Genomic DNA, 20,980 nt, shown 5'->3' with positions numbered 1-20,980 from the left:
ATTTTGCTCCCCTATATCTTCTGAGGATTCCACTGGATGGTCTATGTGTTAGGATATTTTTCTACTGTGGCTGGTGAGGACATGATGTATTACCAGCCTTATGTGAACTCCAAGTATTATTCTAGTTTCTTTTCCTTTTCTTTCCTTCTTTTTTTTTTTTTTTTTTTTGAGTTTTTTTTTTCTCCTGGCTCTGGGTGTTTTCCTCTCACATCTGTGCATATCAGTGCTTAGCCAAAGACTGAAGAGGACACTTCTGCATACCTCTGGCACTCTTTCTCTGTGTAACTCCCTCCTCTCTGATTGTCTAGCCCACAAATCATAACTGCCTTGACCTCCCTGAACACCAGTCTCTGTCCCCTCGACTCAATGAGTGCTCTTTTTGGGTTCCTTTTCCTTGAACTGATCATGGAAACTGCCTCAAGGCAGTAACCTGGTGCAATTTTAGGGCTCGCTTTGTTTACATACATTTGCAGTCAAATGCTCTACCACTGTTTACATACATTTGAAGTTATAGACCTTCCCTGCCCAATGTGTGAAAAATATTCCTTCATAAGTTTTGTACAGTTCCATAGTTTTTTAAGGTAGAAAGATAAATCCAGTCCCTGTTCCTCCATCCTGGCTGGAAGCAGAAGTTCAGTTAAAAGAATTTTAACATATAAATTTTAGCTTTGTTTTTCTTATCTTTCTTTTTTTTTTTAATAAATTCTTTTTTTTTAAGATTTTTATTTACTTATTTATTTGACAGAGAGAGAGACAGAGATCACAAGCAGGCAGAGAGGCAGGCAGAGGCAGAGAGAGAAGCAGGCTCCCCACTGAGCAAGGAGCCTGATGCGGGGCTCGATCCCAGGACCCTGAGATCATGACCTGAGCCGAAGGCAGTGGCTTAACCCACTGAGCCACCCAGGCGCCCCATGTTTTTCTTATCTTTCTATGCCTAGCTTTTGGTAGAAGGAGGCAAACAATACAAAACCAAGGCTGTATCAGGAATTTATTTTTAAAAATCAATTTGTAGAGCATGTCCCAGGCTCAATCCACACTCTGCCAATCTGACAACTGTATGCCCTCGATGTCTAATTTTTCATAATGGTTAATAATGACCCTTAGACTCTTAACCAGTAGAAAAATACTGTCTCACTTAGAGTCTGCTCACTAAGAAAGGATGAACTCAAATTTTATAAAATCACTTTCCAAGGGCAGTGTGTGGTTGTGGGGAGTAATCCAAAGGGGTTTCTGCTTAACACTTAACTTGCTAGAACTTTCTATTGCCTGTAAGAATTGCTCCAAACTTTCCAGGTCGTATGGGTTTTTCCTGTACTTGGTATTTATAACTAGTTTATCATATCTACAGATAGTTGCTTCTTTTTAAAAAAAAAATATTTTATTTATTTTTTTGACAGGGAGAGATCACAAGTAGGCAGAGAGGCAGGCAGAGAGAGAGAGAGAGAGAAGCAGGCTCCCTGCCGAGCAGAAAGCCTGATGCGGGGCTCAATTCCAGGACCCTGAGATCATGACCTAAGCCGAAGGCAGAGGCTTAACCCACCCAGGCGCCCCGGATAGTTGCTTCTTACCCTCTGCTGTTCTTCCTCACCATCCGTGCCTCTTCCCCATAGATGCCATTTTCTTCCTGGCTCCAGCATGTCAGAAGCTGAGCTATGTCCCAACTCCTATGAGGCTTAAATCTTACTCTAGCCATACTCTCCACTGCACTCTGCCGTGGTCCCTCTACAGGCTGGTTTCCTCACTGACTTTCGACTATGTTGTACTCATTTGGAATTGGAAGTTCATGCTCATGCTGTTGCCACTGCCTGCAGTGTCCCTTGCCACCACAAATCTTGGGCATCCTTCAAGGGTCAACACAAGTTGCATACAGGGGCAAATGCTCAGAGTCCGAGAGTGCAAACAGATACTCCACTTCTGGCTCAGGGGTTTAGTGGGTAGGGTAACCGAAACTTATGGGGAAAGGAAGTAAGAAAGGGAATCAGAAATTGACCTGTGCCAGTGGAGAGCCAGGGAAGGAGGTGAGGACATGGGCAGGAGCATTTTACATCACTAAACTCACTTGGGAAACTGCAAGAGACCATTTTCAACTGCCTTTGAGGAAGGAAGGCCAGACGGCTAATGGGAAATTCTTCAGGAAGAAGAAGAGGTGAACCTGGCTAGGAGGGAAGAACAGCCAGTTCCTTTTTTAGTAGAGGGAGAAAGACAGAACACCAGGTTTTGCCAGTGACCCTACAGCGACAGTATGACTGTCTACAGCTCAGAAATCACCTGCGTGCCCCCAACCCTTCCTCCTTCTGCTCCTTGACTCTTGGTGTGGGTGCCAATCCCTGGCTGGAGAAGATAGACAGGGTTATGGCCTGGAGCCCTGGCCATTCTTTTGTGCCTCTGGCATGGCTGGCAGAGGTAGCCTCGGCCTGGGACTCCTGGCTCTTGGGAGTGTGTGTGGGACCTTTTCTTCCTGGTAGTCTGCTCAGTACTGCCAGCCTGACCTCATTCTCCTACTCCCCTTGGTGAGTGAGGCTAGAGACACAACATCTTCAACCTCTTTCTGGTTTTTCTTGAAGGAGAAGCCTCTACTTAAAGGGCTCCAATAAGGGAATTATTTCTCTTCTTTCCTTCTCCTTCCCCTCCTTCTCCTCTTTCTCAGGGCCAGGGCCTCCTTGGAATGGTCACTGTTACTAAGCCCCCACTGCCCCCCCCCTTTTCTGGAGCCAAAGCCACCCTCCCCTAATAAAGTTCTCACTGCCAAAAAAAAAAACAAAAAAAAACCAAACTCATGTTTCTAAAAAAAAAAAAAAAAAAAAAAAGGAGCTTTGATGTGACCTGCCTTTCTTTGGTTTATCCAACTGGTGTATTCTTGAATATGTCTCTTTGGGCAGAAAATAGCCACCAAGGAGCTCCCTCCACTCAGAGCTAGGCATAGCATGAAGGAAGATATAGAAGCTTCCATAGGGGGCTCACCACTGCCTCAGCCATCTTTCTCCACCATCCTCGTCTGCCTCCAGCAGGCTTGCACCAGACACTGCTCACTGTGCCCTCCCACCCGTTGTAGTGTGCGCCCCCCCTTCTCCCTCTCTGTTTCAAGAACTTTACTCCCATCAAAATGTCCTCCCCCAGGACCTGTACTCTGCCCCCGGCTTTGTCTTACAATCCATTCTCTTTTCTTCCATCTGAGACTGGGAACTGACTCCTCCTTACTCTCTCTCCTAATCTGACCCCTACAGGACTCTGTTTTCGGCCTTGGTATACCCTACACTGTGCCAGAGGCAACAATAGGTATTTGTTGAATGAATGAGTAGGTAGAATGAATTTAAGTAATTCTGATCATTTTTTATTTATTTTTATTTTTATTTTTTAAAAAAGATTTTATTTATTTATTTGACAGACAGAGATCACAAGTAGGCAGAGAGAGAGAGAGAGAGAGAGAGAGGGAAGCAGGCTCTCTGCTGAGCAGAGAGCCTGATGTGGGGCTCGATCCTAGGACCCTGAGATCATGACCTGAGCCGAAGGCAGAGGCTTTTAACCCATTGAGCCACCTAGGTGCCCCTAATTTTTATTTTTTTTTAAAGATTTTATTCATTTGCCAGAGAGAGAGAGAGAGCAAGCGAGTACACACAAGCAGGCAGAGAGGCAGGCAGAGAGGCAGGCAGAGACAGCGAGAGAAGCAGGTTCCCCGCTGAGCAAGGAGCCCGATGCGGGACTCGATCCCAGGACCCTGGGATCATGACCTGAGCTGAAGGCAGCGGCTTAACCCTCTGAGCCACCCAGGCATCCCTCTGATCATTTTTAAAAGATTTTATTTATTTGAGAGAGAGAGAGAGCATGAACAGGGGGAGGGGCAGAGGGAGAGGGAGAAGCAGGCTCCCTGCTGAGTGGGGATCCTGACACAGGGCTCCATCCCAGGACCCTGGGATCATGACCTGAGCCAAAGGCAGATGCTTAACCGACTGAGCCACCCAGACTCCCCAGTAATTCTGATAATGAAACAGCATGTCAGATCCTTTATTTATTATTTCTAAATCGCTTTAGTATGAACAATTTCAAATATACAGAAAAGTAAAGGAGCAGTGTAAAGAACACCCGACTTCTCTAAGTTATCAACATGTAGCCACTCTGTTTTCATTTTCACCCCATCTTCCTTCTGTCAGGCCCTTTAACTGAGTGCCCGAGTTCTGGCGAGCAAGTGCATGATGGGAACACTGAAAAGGCCACTATAGTATCTGTCCTTAATCATCCGAATTCATTTAGATCTCCTGCTTGGCCCTCTGTTACTCTTTGTTTGGAACGTTCCTGGATTCTTATTTTGGCTTCTGCTTTACACTTCTACCAGGGGTTCTTAATTCAGGCACACAGATTCCCAAAGATCCATGGATAAAACTGTCAATGATGTATCAAGGGGCCAGGGCACCTGGGTGGCTCAGACAGTTGAGTGTCCGACTCTTGATTTAGGCTCAGGTCATAATCTGGGGTCCTGGGGTCAAGCTGTGCATTGGGCCCTCCATTCAGCAGAGAGTTTGCTTCACTGCTTCTCTCTCCCTCTGTCCCTCTCCCCCCACACCACATTGTGCACGTGCACTCTCTCTGTATATAAAATGAATTAATAAAGCTTAAAAAAAAATTCAAGGGGTCAGTAAATTTGGGAAAAAACACAGCTTTGTTTTCACTAGCCTCTAACTGAAATTTAACATTTTCTTCTATCATGAGTGTAAGCAACTGAACCACAGTAGTATTCACAGTGACCTCAACTTTGAAGCTAGAAGGATTTTTTTTAATCAAATGACAGAAGTTGTAGCAATTTCAGAATACCTTGTATGCTCAACACTGCTTTGAAATTATGGTAGCTATTATACCTACTCCTAGGTCTTATTATTTAGTGTGTAAATAAAAAACACGTATACGACTATATCCTATAAAATCTTATATAATTGTATAGCATTATATTTGGCTTCCTTTTTAATTCATTGTGTTTTATTTTGTGCATGTGAAAATATTACTCTCAAAAGAAATCCATAGGATTCACTGAACTATTAGAGGGGTCTGTGGCTCAAAAATGATCAGGGACCCTGGGTCTAGACACTTTGATTGATAACGTATTTGAACTCCCTGTTCTAACTTTGATTAGCTCTCTTCCTCCCCACTACCTTTCCCCCCCACCCTCCACCGCGCTGTTTATTGTTTATTTTCTGCCTGATACACAGGAAGGAAGCACCTCTCTTTTAAATACTGCCTGCAGGGCTGATTGCCCAGGGCCTACTCCTTTTACTTTCTGCCAAAAGAAAAGCCCGAGCAACCTTGGCTGGCAACCCCAGAAAATGGATTCAGCCAATTATCATTTACTAGCAATAGGGGGGTCTGATGGATGACTTTAATATATTTTAGTTTTCTACTGCTCAAGTAATTCTCATAATTCAGCCGGTTTCACATTATAATCTATTTTAGACCCTGACTGTTGGGTAAATATTTAATTTCTGACTCTTCCATGGTTTTGGCAAGCTCCCCGGGCCTTAGGATTGTAAAAGAAGAAATAGGTTGGGTTGTATGCCCCTCTACACTTCCTTTTATCAACACTTCCCCCACCTTTTCTGTTCCTTCTTGGCCTCCTTCCTCTTCGCACTCCAAGACAGTTTCATTTCTTCTGGACCCAGATCTCTACTAGGTGGGCCACAGTCAAATCTAGGGGGCCTCACAGTCTGATGGCCTCTGCACTGAATTTATAGGCTCAGGTTGAAAAGGGTGGCTGCCCAGCCTCTCTGCGTGGAGGCTTTGTCTCATTTTTTGCCTCTGCTACACCCAGCTGTCCCCATTTTCTCTGCCTGCTAACACTCTTAGCCTTTAGGACAGTGACCAGACCTGGACAGCTGCCACATGGGCTTGGTCACTCTGGAGGCGGGGCTTCCAGAGCAGATACTAACGTCTATTTCCTGTAATGTTCAATTTCCAGTATCCACTCTCCAGTTGTCAGGTAATAGATAATTGCTGTCTCTTTCACTTCTGAAGTCCCTGTGCCTACAAGAAAGTGTCCTCTAAGTTCTTTTTATTATGTCTGAGGGATGCTGCTATTTCTATAGATCATTTGCAGAGGAGAAAAGATTGACATGCCCTGATTCTTCCCTTCTTCTGCTAACAGCTCCTGTCAGTTTCCCAGGTAACTTTTCTCTTTAAAAGGGAATGTTCTTAAAAGAACCTAATAACTGTGGTTTATAATGTCAAAACACCTTAAACTTAGTGTTCTTTTCAGACCTTTAAGTGCAAGATCAGGCATGAGAATCTTATAAAAATTGGAGGCAGGCAGCTCCGTATTAATTCAGGTCCATCCGAATTCCCTTCCTGTGTTAGTTTCCCTGCATCTCTCCACTTTTTACTTTCATACATTGGTTTTACATTTCTGCTAACCCCTCAGACTTAGGGAATCTATATTTTGGGCTCTATACCAACTTGCATCTTGGCGTCCTCAGGACTCTGCATTTGGAATGTGCTCCTTGGCTCCATCCATTGTAACCCTGGGCAACAGACACATTGGCTCCACCCACGGTCCTTGGAACATCTTCTCCTGCCTAACACAAATGCTGAGCTCATTCACTTTCTAGGGCCCCCAGAGATCTCTTGTATAGAGTCATCGATCGCGCATCCCACCTTGCAGCTCAGCAAAACGGCATCTGATGAGAATGAGGCAAAAGTTGGACCAGCACGTGGACCCACCACCATCCTTGTGCAGAAACAAGAAAGGTGTTGCTGGTACCGTTCTCTCGGGCCTCCTGTTAAGATGCCCTTGAGCTGCTTCTGCTTCTGGCATGGCTTCTCACTTGGAATATGAGCATTAACACAAATAAAGCCATTGCTTTTTTCTATTGTGCTAAAATATATGTGGTGCAAGCGTTGCCCTTTTGACTACGTTAAGCGTACAAGTCACTGGCATCAGTCATACTCACTGTGTGCTGCAACCACCACCGCCCTCCATTTCTGGAATTTACGGCACCCCAAACCGAAATTCTGTACCCATGAAGCAATAGCTCTCCATTCTTCCCTCCTTCCCGTCCCCAGTTCCCTGGTAACCTCGAGTGTCCTTTCTGTCTCTATGAATTTGCCTATTCAGGCTGATTTGTGTAAGCGGAATCCTATAACGTTTGTTCTTCGTGGCCAGCTTAATTTCACTCAGCATCGTATTCTCCAGGCCGTGCTGCTGTAGCATCTGTCAGTATTTAATTCCTTTTTGAGTCAGAATAATATTCTCTTGTGTGGATGTACCACATTTTTTGATCCGTTCATCTGTTGCTGGACACTTGAGTTGTTTCTACCTTTTGGCTGTTGTGAATACTGCTGCTGTGCACATCGGTGTGCAAATACCGGTTGGAACCCTTCCTTTCAGTTCTTTTGCATATAGACCCAGAAGTAGAATTGCTGGATCACATACTAACCCTATTTTTAACCTTTTGGGGGACTGCCAGGCTGTTTTTCACAGCAACATCCCCATCGGCGATGCATGAGAGAGCTGGGAGAGCTGAGACCTCTCTCCACGTTAGTCATATGACCCAAGCTCTGCTGCACGTTAATCCTCGAAGGTAGAAGGCTATCCGGGCTCTTTAAAGGGTGAAGGTGCTGCCCAGAAGATAAGGCAAATGTGCCAGGCCGTTTTGGGGAGTCACCTTGGACAGGAGGGAAGCACTTCTTTGTGCTGCTATGCGTTGGCCATAGCACGTGGCTGGCTCTTGACTGTGACAACACGGAAGGCCAAGGCTGTCCGGAGGGAGTAAAGAATTTGCATCTGATGTGAGAGAAGGTGACCCTGGAATGAAAACGTTGCTGTGTCCCCACTTGTGCTGTAGATGACAGCATCTCTCTCAGTTCCTCCATTGCCTAGGGTTGTGGCATCTGCCAAGGAAGGCTGGGAATCTCTTCTTCCTTCTCTTTCTTGTGCAATTCAGTGAAATTTCACAGAGCAGTCTCCTCTGGGCCAGGCCCCGCACTAGACTGGGAATTGATTGAAAGGTGGAAAAGACTTGGTTCTTATTCTTGGGAGGATTTTCCCCCATAGTCTTTTCTCCTTGCCGCCTTGCCCTTTTACTGGGGCGGGGGGGGGGGTATTTGAAGGACCCTACTCCGGATTTTATGCTCAGGTTTCCATAGGGGAAATGAGCTTTGAGGGTGTATGTAAGAAAGATGTAGATTTGACTGAGGCAAATACAGCATGCTCCCATAAGAATATATTCCCTCCACATGCTCCCATAAGAATATCTTCCCTCTGCCAACCACTATATAGTTGTACCTTCTTAGATTGATGGGCCTTGATAATGTATTAATAAATAATAAAAATAGTAATGATAATGATAAAAACAGTTAACAGTGGGCATTTGCTTTTGGCAGGCACTGTACTTAGCATTTTACATGTATGAATTCATTAAATCTTTGCCTCAGTCATATGAAGTGCGTGCTTTTATCATCCCCATTTTACAGATGAGGAAACAGAGGCACAGCGTGATATGCTGGTTTTGCTGTCTGTAGGTTTATGTAAATAAAGCAGCAGCCTTGGAAAGAGATGTTTCTTTCCCTTTTGGGCAGTGCCAGTGTAGTCAAGCTCTGTCTGAACTGAGGTTACCCTTATTGCCTAAGATGGATGGTGTCTTCAGGACATCCTTCAGGGCTGCCTGAATCCTCTTAGGAAACTGTGCTTCTTCGGCCTTTACCGGGAACTGCTCTGCTTCAGGGGCAATGTGACCGGACTGGTGAGGCTAATGTCAAGTCTTGGGAGAACCACTTGTTATAACTGACTTAACTTCATTTGAGAGATCTCTGACATTACGATTTTAAAGTCATGGGTACTAACTCTGTAAACCTTGATTAACCAAGCAAATTTCCCCCTAATTGTGCTTGGGAACTTTTTACCTGTCAGATTTTTCTGGCTAGTGAATCTGTTAACTGTTGATGGTGAGTTGTTTTTTATGTAAGCATTGACCAAAGGATATCTTTGAAAGCTTTTTTTTTTTTTTGGTTGGAGGGGGCTGAGTAACAAATCAAAACATTCCTGAAATAGACCATTCCCTCTCTATTTTCCTCCTTTCTATTCTCTCTCTCCTCTTTTCTTTCATACAAAAGCCCTCAGTTCCATGCTGTCACCAAAACACACAATCCGCCTTTTAAGTGGATAGAAAGAAACTGTTTAGATAGCCCCCAGTCCCCTCTTCAGTTGCGATGAACAGTGAGATGAATGGTGATCTAGTTTTGCAAATTGTGCTAATTATATATTTAAAAAATCAGGTAAACTACTTTTAAAGCAGAACAGAAAACATAATTTTATCAAATCCCTGGTGCTAGAAATATAGTAATGGTCGGCAAGTATATCTATTTCTCTCATAGGCAGAGCTGTCAGTGAAATGCTATCTTGTAGGTGATAAAAGAAGAATAAGACAGAGTTTCTGCCTCCCACCAGAGGCTTAACCTCAGTCTCCCCTGTTCATCACAAAAAACTCTTGAATTGCCTGTTCTGCTTCATTCTCATTGCCAAGTGGTAGTGTGGGCTGCTGTGCCACCAGAGATGCTTTGCCGCCAACAGTCTCCCAGCCCACTTCCATCTCGTTTCAGCCTCTCTTGTACACCATTGCCAGATTCATCTTTCTAAAGTCGTGTTTCCCAGATTGTGCTTTGGGGAACGTTAGCCCTGATACATGTTCCCTTTTAAAGAGAGGATTTTGTGCCAATGCAAGTTGAGGAACCAGGGAACATTCAGATCCCTCCTAAAGATTCACAGGGTACCTGGTTAACATGTTAAAGGATCTGAGAAGTCCTGCAGTAAAGAAACATCTTTTTAAATTTCTTTAAGCCAACTTAATTGACCGCAGGACTTCTTTGTCATGTAACATCAATTAATATTACATACAACAACACTTTTGTCAAAAACGCTGCCTAAAGCATCATTTCAATCATGTCACTTTCCCAGTTTTAAAATCTCCAGTGCTTCCCCACTTTCCCATGAGAGAGGGCTATCCACCTTGTCAGTCTTATGTCAAGGACCTTTGCCACCTGATCTTAGTTTAATCCAGCTCAGTTTTATCTCCTGCTGCTTTCCTACTTGAACCATTTTTTTCCCCAAGTAGACCTCTCTGCTCATCATCCTGCGCTGGTCAAACTGTTAAGGTCCAGATGAAGACATAACCAAGAATGATTGGGGACAGAGATCTGAGGCTTTCAACCACAGTCATTTGTGAGTAGGTTATACTTGGAAGGCCCGGCAACAGGAAGCTGGGAATGGGCCAACCTAAGTAAGACAAAGGGGAGGTAGAGTCCAGGATGAGTAGGTGTGGGAATCCCCGTAGCCGAAAATGGCTTGTAACTTAAGATGCAATCAAGAGCATGCAGTGCAAGGGCGGATAGCCGGAGCCACAGACATCAGGACAGGGCAGATTTCAAAAGGAAGTGCCAAAAAAATGAAAAGAAGCAGTGGTAGGATTAAGTCAACTCTTTTTCATGTGTAGAAACAGCTACAGTGCCTGCCAGGCTGGGATCAAAAATGAAAGCTTCCCGGGCGCCTGAGTGTGCACATATGCACAGAATTTTGCATAAAATTTTAGGGATGGACTCTGAAATCCATGGGCCTAAGTTTAAGAAAACCTTTTTATTTAATGTCTAAGGGAGAGAGAAGGTGAGAGAGTGAGAGGGTGAGAGAGAGAGAAAGCGAGAAAGGGAGAGGAAACTTCCTAAACAGAGATGCTACTAGGCCAGTCTCTTAGGTATATTTTTCTACATTCTGTCTCCAAAGCAGCCCCAATTATAAAAGCTAGCAGCATGACATTAGCTGAATTGTACTTCATTTCTGCTTATTGATTTACTCTGCTACCCCTTCTAGAATTGATTCCGTGACCTGTTCTCTTTATGCTTTTCCATGTCCCAGGGAAATCCATACTCTGTGACCTTTTGATCTGTGAAACACACACGTACACACTCACATACACTTTCACAGTTGCACAGAGTTGCTTAGATACCTCCATGTCCACTTAGCATCCTGGAGAGAAGGAAGCACATGAAAGAGAACAAGAAATCAGGGTGTGAACGAGGTTGCTGTGCTGGGTGAGTGATTAAGGTGGTGAAGTGGGCTTCAAGGAACGAGTGGACTTAAGTGGGACTCCCATTAAAGTGCGAGCCTTGAATTTCTTATCACTATTCTCCAGAAGCAATGGTTGTCAACCCTGGGTATGTATTAAAATCATTGAAAAGCTTTAAAAATATGCCCATGTCCAGGCCCAAATCCCATGGATTCTAATATAATTGGTCTGAGGTGTAGTCTGAGTATAATTATATTTTATAAGCTGTGAAACATTTAACTTAAAAATGCTACTCTACATATATTAAAACTAGATCTTATAAACACATATGATGTATTCCTTAGCTACAGGTTTCCTTTGCTTGAAAATATTTTATCTATCTATCTATCTATCTATCTATCATCTATCTATCATCTATCTATCTAATCATCCAAGGAAACTGTAAGTCTCACCTGTGGAAAAGCCTGTATTCTATCACAAACGTGTACGGCTGAATTCCTCAGACTTCCCCCCACCCCCTTTTTGGTAGATATATTTTAGATTTTGCATTATGTATAAAAGTAAACAGAACATTATAAAGAACCCTTATGTTCCCATCACTCAACTTAAATAATTATGAACCCCTGGCCAATCTTGTTATATCTGTATCCTCACTACTCGCTATGTACTTGTGTCTTAGTCTGTTTGGGCTGCTATAAAAAAAATACCATAGAGTGTGGGCCTTAAACAACAAACATTGGTTCTTTACAATTCTGGAGGCTGGGGAAGTCTGAGATCAGGGTGCTGGTAGGTTCTGTGTCTGGTGAGAGCCACCTCCTGGTTTATAGGTGGCTGTCTTCTTACTGTGGCCTCACATGACAGAAGGGGCAAGGGAACTCTCTGTGGTCTCTCTTATAAGAGAGGGCTCCACCTTCATGATCTCATTACCCGCACAGGCCCTATCTCCACATACCATCATGCTGGAGATTTCAAGGTATGAATTATGAATTTTGGGGGGTACACATTCAATTGATAGCAACATATATATGTGCGTGTATGTGTGTGTGTGTGTGTATACATATTCCTTCAGTTCTATTCTTTTTTAAAAAGATTTATTTATTTTCATCTTAGAGAGAAAGGGAGAGAGAGGGGAAGAGAGACAGGAGGCACAAAGGGAGAGGGAAAGAATCTCAAGCAGACTCCCCACTGAGTGTGGAGCCTGACGTGGAACTTGATCCCAGGACCCTGAGATCATGACCTGAGCTGAAATCATGAGTTGAACGCTTAACTGACTGAGCCACCCAGGTACCCCTCAGTTCTATTCTTTTTAAAATAGGTTTATTGAGGTATAATTTATCTTCTTTTACTCTAAGCATCTATTAAGTTTTGAAAAGCTAGTACAGTTGTATAACCATCACTATGATCAAGATATAGAACATTTGCATCACCCCAAAATGTTCCTTTATGCCCCTTTTTAGTAAGCAGTCATATGGAATGGATGTACCGCAGTTTGCCCATTCATCCATTGAAGGACTTCAGGGTTATTACCAAATTTGACTATTATGAATAAAGCTTATATGAACATTTGTGTATAGGTTTTTGTGGGAACATAAATTTTAATTTCTTTTGGGTAAATATCTAGAAGTGACCCCTGGCTGGTTCAGTTGGTAGAGCATGTGACTCTTGACTTCGGGGTTGTGAGTTCATGCCCCACATTGGGCATAGAGGTTACTTAAAAAAAGTGTCTAAAAGTGGAATTTCTGGGTCACATGGAGGGTACTTAATTTTATAAGAAATTGTTGTCCTTACAAGTACTTGATGTTGTCAAGTATTGATAAACTTGATATTGTGTTTATTATTATCTTTATTATAGTCATTCTAATAGGCATGTGCTTTTAATTTGCATTTCTTTAATAACTAATTATGTTGAGTATCTTTTTAAAAAAGATTTATTTATTTACTTGTCAGAGAGAGAGAGAGCAGAAGCAGGAGGAGTGGCAGGCAAGGGGAGAAGCAGGCTCCCCACTGAGCAGAGTCTGATATGGACTTGATCCCAGGACCTGAGCTGAGGGTAGACACTTAACCAGCTGAGCCACACAGGCATTTCTGCTGAACATCTTTGATGTGCTTATTTGCCATCTGTACTGGGTTGAATAGTGTCTCCTCTGAATTCTTGTTCACCGGGAACCTGTGAATGTGACCTTACTTGGAAATAGGGTCTTTGGGGGCGCCTGGGTGGCTCAGTGGGTTAAAGCCTCTGCCTTCGGCTCAGGTCATGATCTCAGGGTCCTGGGGTCGAGCCCCGCATCGGGCTCTCTGCTCAGCAGGGAGCCTGCTTCCTCCTCTCTCTCTGCCTGCCTCTCTGCCTACTTGTGATCTCTGTCAAATAAATAAAATCTTAAAAAAAAAAAGGAAATAGGGTCTTTGCAGATGTAATCAAGTTAGGATAAGGTCATACTGGATTAGGGTGGGCCCTTATCTAATGATCGATATCTTTATAAGAAGGGAAAAATTGGGGCACATACAGTAGTCTGCCCTTATCTGTGCAGGATATGTTCCAAGAGCCCCAGGGATGCCTGAAACCATGGATAGTAAAAAATCCTCATATATGCTATATTTTTTCCTATACATACATACCTATAATAAAGTTTAATTTATAAATTAGGCACAGTAAGGGGTTAACAACAATAGTAATAAAATAGAGCAATTCTAACAGTATACTGTAAAAAAAGTTATGTGAATATATTCTCTTTCTCTCTCAAAATATCCTACTGTCTTGTAATCCCCCTTCTTCTTGGGATGATGTGAGATGATAAAATGTCTATGTGATGACATGAAGTGAGGGGAATGATGTAGGCTTGTGACGTAGTGGTAGGCCACTACTGACTTTTTGACAGTGTCAGAAGGAGGACCATCTGCTTCTGGATTGTGGTTGATCAGGGGTAACTGAAACCGTGGAAAGCAAAACCATGGATGAGGGGAGACTACTTGTACATACACAGAAGTAAGACAGTCATGTAAAGATGGAGGCAGAGATTGGAGTTACACTGCCACAAGCCAAGGTGAGCCAAGGATTGCTGGCAACCACCAGAAGCTGGGAAGAGACAAGGAAGAATCCTTCCCTAGAGCCTTCTGAGAGAGCAGGGACTGGCAGACATCTTGAATTTTGGACTCCTATCCTCAAAAATTATGAGAGAATAAATTTCTGTCATTTGAGCCACCAAGTTTGTGTTGCTTTGTTATGGTGGCTCTGAAAAAGTCATAAACCATCTGTATATTCTCTGGTGAAATGTCTGTTCATGTCGTTTGGCCATTTAAAACTTGGATTGTTGGTTTTCTTATTGGTCATAGTTTTGTTCAACACTCTACTTTTGGGTGGAGGGAAACCTGTACATCTAAATTAGTCTTTAATATAATCAAATATTCATTCATGTATAAATTTCCAGTTGTCTCATAAATGTCATATTTTTTTCTGTTTGCTTGTTTGAATGCAAATAAGGTTCATATGTGATTATTTGTTGATAGGTCTCTTGTATTCTTTTTAATTTATAGGTTCCTCTCATATCTTTTTTTCTAAAGATTTTATTTATTTGTCAGGAGAGAGAGAAAGATTATTCCTTGCAGTTTATCTGTTGGAGAAATGGGGTTCTTTGTCCAGTAGCGTTTTCCATAGCCAGATTCTGCTGAAAGTTTTCCCATGGTATTGTTTAACATGCTCCTTGGTCTTCTGTATTTCCTGAAATTCACAGTTGGATCTAGATGCTTACTCAGGTGCAGGTTCATTTTTTTTTTAAAGCAACCTCAATTATGAAATACTCACATCAAGCCATAAGCAATATGATTGCAAAAGGGCCCTCTATACATTTCATCAGTTCAAGTATTGTAATTACAACCCAACAACTCATGAATGTACGGAAACAGGCATCACAAGGAGCAAGAACCATCACTCATTCATTTTGTAGGTGAGCCATGTGCAACTCTTGAATGACAGTGCTCACTTTGCTGCATCTGCACACTTTTCACTCATTTTGAGTGAATGACTTAAGCTCAGATGCAGAATGTAAACATTTTCTTGCCCCAAAAGCACAAGTCAAAAACAAAATATTTGCATCATTTACTATTTAACACCATCCAAACTTGCCTTAACACAGCTCTTTCTCACTCTAATGAGCAGCCTAATAGGACATCTTAGAGCATTGTAGACTCTCTTATCACAGATGACTCACAGGTTAAAATATTTAAATAAAACCACCATGTATGCTTCACCAGCTTTATGAAGTAGACTGTGGCTGCACTCAGGAAGCTCAAATCTATTTTGAAATCCTGGATAATTTCCCTTACCAGCTTCTGGAAAGAAAACTTTTGGATTGGAAGCTCTATTGATTTCCAGCCTATGACAAGACTTTTTAAGTCTCTGTCTGCCTTAGTGACCAGTTATTTTCACGGGGGCTTTCCAGTCAGTGGATTTGTGAGCACAATGCTTTGAGTTACCCATTTCCTTTAACCTAATACCAAAGTCTTGGGTTGCTTCTGTGTCTGTCTCTGATACTATACCATTCATGTGCTCTAGTAACCAAGCTAAGAAGAAAAAAAGGTGTTCTTCATTCCCACCAACAGTGTAAGAGGGTTCCCCTTTCTCCATAACTTCTCCAACATTTGTTGTTTCTTGCCTTGTCAATTTTTGCCATTCTAACTGGTGTAAAGTGGTATCTCAGTGTGGTTTTGATTTGAATTTTCCTGAGGGCTAATGATGACAAACACTTTTTCTTTTTTTTTTTTTTTAAAGATTTTATTTATTTATTTGACGAGAGAAATCACAAGTAAGCAGAGAGGCAGGCAGAGAGAGAGGAGGAAGCAGGCTCCCTGCCGAGCAGAAAGCCCGATGCGGGGCTCGAACCCAGGACCTGGGATCATGACCCGAGCCAAAGGCAGCGGCTTAACCCACTGAGCCACCCAGGTGCCCCGACAAACACTTTTTCATGTGTCTTTTAGCCATTTGTATGTCTTCTTTGGGGAAGTGTCTGTTCATGTCTTCTGCCCATTTTTTGACATGATTATCTGTTTTTTGGGTGTTGAATTTGAGAAGTTCTTTATAGATCTTAGATATTAGCCCTTTGTAGTGTCATTTGCAAATATCTTCTCCCATTCCATGGGTTGCCTCTTAGCTTTGTTGACTGTTTGCTGTGCAAAAGCTTTTTATCTTGGTGAAGTCCCAGAAGTTCATTTTGCTTTTGTTTTCCTTGCCTTTAGAGATATGTCTTGAAAGAAATTGCTGTGGCCTATGTTGAAGAGGTTACTGCCTGTGTTCTCCTCTAGGATTTTGATAGATTCCTGTTTCACATTGAGGTCTTTCATCCATTTTGAGTTTATCTTTGTGTTGGTGCAGCCACTTTGGAAAACAGTGTGGAGGTTCCTCGAAAAATTAAAAATAGAACTACCCTATGACCCCACAATTCTACTACTGGGTATTTACACCAAGATACAGATGTAGTGAAAAGAAGGGCCATATGTACCCCAATGTTCATAGCAGCAATGTACACAATAGCCAAACTGTTGAAAGAGCCAAGATGCCTTTCAACAGATGAATGGATAAAGAAGATGTCGTCCATATACACAATGGAATATTACTCAGCCATCAGAAAGGATGAATACCCAACTTTTGCATCGACATGGACAAGACTGCAGGAGATTATGCTGAGTGAAATAAGTCAAGCAGAGAAAGTCAATTATATGGTTTCACTTACTTGTGGAATATAAGGAATAACATGGAGGACATTAGGAGAAGGAATGGAAAAATGAAGGGGGAGAAATTGGAGTGGGAGACAAACCATGAGAAACTGTGGACTCCAGGAAACAAACTGAGGGTTTTAGAAGCAGGAACTAATGAGGCACTGTATGGTGAGTAACATAACATAAAAAAAAGAAAAAGAAAAAAAAGTTGCTCTTCAACCAATACCAAACATTTCCACTCTTAGAATCAATGTCTTTTTAAAAATTTTATTTATTTATTTATTTATTTATTTATTTATTTATTTATTTATTTGTCAGAGGCTGAGAGAGAGAGCACAAGCAGGCAGAGTGGCAGGCAGAGGCAGAGAGAGAAGCAGGCTCCCCGCCGAGCAAGGAGCCCCATGCGGGACTCGATCCCAGGACCCTGGGATCATGACTGAGCCAAAGGCAGCAGCTTAACTGACTGAGCCACACAGTCGTCCCAGAATCAATGTCTTTTTAAAAAGTTTTGTATGTATTTATATGGGTACACACACAAATAGTGTGTGTGTAAGCATGTGCATATGTATGCACACAGTTACATATGTAATTTAAATAACTTTAAAAACAAATAAGGACTTTTAAAATATAAGTACAACGACATTATCACTTCTAACAAAATGAGCAATAATGCATTAATATGAGCTAATACCCAGCCCATATTCAGATTTCCCTGGTTTTCTCAAAAAAATGGTTATTTTGAGTCAAGTTCCAAACAAAAGCCACACAACTAATTTCATGGCCATGTTTCTTAAGTCTTTTTTTATTCTACAACAATTTCCACTCTTTCTTTTCTTCCCATATACAATGGCCTGAATGTTTGTGTCCCCCAACAGAATTCATATGTTGAAATCCTTGCCCCCCACCATGTGATGGTATGAGGAGGTGGGCCCTTTGGGAGATGAGTAGGTCATGAGGTTGGAACCCTCATTAATGGGATTAATGGCCTTATAAAAGTGACCTCAAAGAGCTCTCTCACCCCTTCCACTATGTGAGGACACTGCAAGAAGATGGCTGTCTGCAACCAGGGGACAGGCCTTCACCAGGAACCCAACCATGCTGACACCTTGATCTTGGGCTTCCAACCACTAGAGCTGTGAGAAATATTTTCCTGCTGTTTATAAGCCACCCATTCTATTATATTCTGTATATTATATCCCTTACCCCCCTCCCTGAACTCCTGGTAAGCATTGATGTTTTCACTACTGCCATAGTTTTGTCCACAAATATTCTCAAAAAGTTCTGTCAGATGAAGGAAGTTCCTAAAAGACCAAAAGTGAGGATGAAATGTTACCCAGAGGAGACAACTGAAAGACCCAAGTCCCTGCAAAGGCAAGAGCAGATGGAGTCTAGAAGGGATTAGCTCTGATAGAAGCAGCTACAGTCAGGAAGAATGTGGATGAGAGTTAAGATCAGAGGACAACTGGGTGCCTGGGTGGCTCAGTTGGTTAAGCGACTGCCTTCGGTTCAGGTCATGATCCCAGAGTCCTGGGATTGAGTCCTGCATTGGGCTCCCTGCTCAGCAGGGAGTCTGCTTATCCCTCTGACCTTGTCCCTTTCAAGCTTTCTGTCTCTCTTAAATAAATAAGTAAAATCTTAAAAAAAAAAAAGATCAGAGGACAACAGAGTCTGGGGGGAAATACTACCCCAAGCAGAATTTCTACTACCACCTCCAGGTGTTGAATGGGGCACAGATCCCAGATACTCTCAGAACCTGCCTCTTGCACCATTGTATACCTAGGCTCAGGGGACCTTCTCTCTTTTTCCCTCAGAGTCCTCTCCTTTCCTCTGCTCTTGGAGTCACCGACTCTTAGTCCAGTTCTACTACTTATCTCTGGATAGCTGTGAAGCCTAAGTGAGATAATACATATAATGGGCCTCACACACAGCAAACAGTAATAATCAAGTGTCCTTGTTGTTGTTGTTGTTACTGAATTAAGGCTCAGAATCTTCAGATCTTGAGGTCTTTCACCCTTTCATCTGCTCTTGGGTTTATTTAGTACCAGGGCTTGCAGGATTTTAATTAGCATCAATCTGTGTGATGAGGCCTCACCCAATTCCCTTACTTATATTTATCTCTGTATAGTAGCCCATATTTGAGGACACTTTTGCTTAGGGCTCAGGACAAATGACCACCACCTTCCTCCTACCCTCCAGGTTTTGCAAAGGACCATCAGAGTCCCGAATGCCTTGTCCATGGTGAGAGTGTAGGTGAAACTTTCTTTTTTTTTTTTTTTTTAGATTTTATTTATTTATTTGACAGAGAGAGATCACAAGCAGGCAGAGAGGCAGGTAGAGAGAGAGGAGGAAGCAGGCTCCCTGCTGAGCAGAGAGCCCGATGCGGGGCTCGATCCCAGGACCCTGAGATCATGACCTGAGCCGAAGGCAGCGGCTTAACCCACTGAGCCACCCAGGGGCCCCAAGGTGAAACTTTCTTATACAGGAAGCAGATCGATGAGGCAGCCAGGCTGGCCATGTTGGCTATAAGGCATCCTCACAATTGGCTGAGTTGTATTTGAAAGGCTGTCCTTTGCGTGTATGTATGGACAAGGTTATGAGTATTCTTGAGCCCACTGGAACGTCTCCAGTCCAAATATGTACTCCATCCCTCAAGATCATCCAGCAGGCTGAAAATGAGGGAGTATGGTTACTTGTCCCTTCACCATCACTTATTTAGGCCTTGAGCAGTGGGGTAAAACTGGGGCAAAACTGGAATTTTCCAGGTTTTTTTTTTTTTTTTTTGTCTCTGAGAAAGAGTAACTTGCTTTGAGGAAATCTAGGCCAATGGTACAATTTTAGCCCCTTGGGAAACAATGGTTGAACATGCAGTCTTGAGAGTTTACCCAATAGAGAAGACATGGAAATATCAGACATCATGAGTCCAGGTAGGGTGGGCTGTGCTGTTGCTATTGCCACAGGCCACAGACTGTGTGGACAGAAGTCAGCCAGGATGAAACCTACTGCTCTTCAGAGCTCTAGGCCTGTACCTAGAACCAGACCGCCAGCAGGTACCAACATAGGAAATAAAGAATAGCTGTTCTGCCTGTTTCCCTACCTGGGTGCTTTAGATTTTCAAAGGCAAGGTCTAGGTCATCTGAGTCCCTGTTGGCAGTGCTGAGATGCTCCCATAGAAGTACTGTGTACAGACAATGCCTCTAGGGCTGTTTCTGGAAGGGTGGGGTTTTGTGTCTACAAGGCCAGTGTTTGCTAACCACTTAATAGGCTGATGCCATCAGCCAGAAGGTGGTAGCTTTCTCCCTGAGCTCCTATGATAACTAGGATTGGGAATGACAGAGATGTTCCGAACTCCTTCAGGAGGAGCCTCTAGCACAAGTAGCTCATGGAATGATGTCTAGGTCTGGCCAGTAAAAGCTTGGGTGAGCTGGGTAGAAGGGTCATTTTGGAGGGAAACATCTGAGTAAAAGCATATTGAACTCCAGGTCAAGCTGGATGGGTGATGCCCAAAGTGTTAGTGAGATAGAGATCCAAAGTTACGACTCCATTATTGGCCTCAGTGTGATGAGCTTCTAGGTCTGTAAGCTCTCCAGATTATAGACTTTGCGTTGCTCCAAGCTAGAGAGGAGTTAGAGCTAAAGGCTGAGGGATGAGGCTACCAAGATTTAGAAATCTAGGGAAGGAGGCTAGATAGGCTTGAACCTAATCTCTTTGGGCACTCTTCCAAGAAGGATTTAAAAGGCCCTTCTTCCAAGAAGCATTTATTTTATTTATTTTTTTATTTATTTGACAGAGAGATCATAAGCAGGCAAAGAGGCAGTCAGAGAGAGAGGAGGAAGCAGGCTCCCTGCTGAGCAGAGAGCCCGATGTGGGGCTCGATCCCAGGACTCTGAGATCATGACCTGAGCCGAAGGCAGCGGCTTAACCCACTGAGCCACCCAGGTGCCCCAACCAAGAAGCATTTAAATGACCCATGTGGCATCCTGAAATTTAGACCCCTAGTTATTTAATAGTTAACAATGGGTAAATTGCTTGGAAATGTTTACTTGACTGAGCCAAGATTTTAAACTTGCTTCCAGGTAAGTATCTTGGGAGGGTCAGAAGCCTTCAAGGCATAGTTGGTTGCAAAATGGGAATTAGATGGAGAAGGGATCCATCTTGATGATGATGATGATGATTGTGATGTTGGTGATTTTAGTAATCTCTACCCCCAGTGTAGGGCTTGAACTCACGACCCCAAGATC

The sequence above is a fragment of the Lutra lutra genome, chromosome X (assembly GCF_902655055.1).
Source record: "Lutra lutra chromosome X, mLutLut1.2, whole genome shotgun sequence".
Lineage (NCBI taxonomy): Eukaryota > Metazoa > Chordata > Mammalia > Carnivora > Mustelidae > Lutra > Lutra lutra.
The sequence above is the reverse complement of the archived record's forward strand: the minus strand, read 5'-3'. Positions refer to the sequence as shown.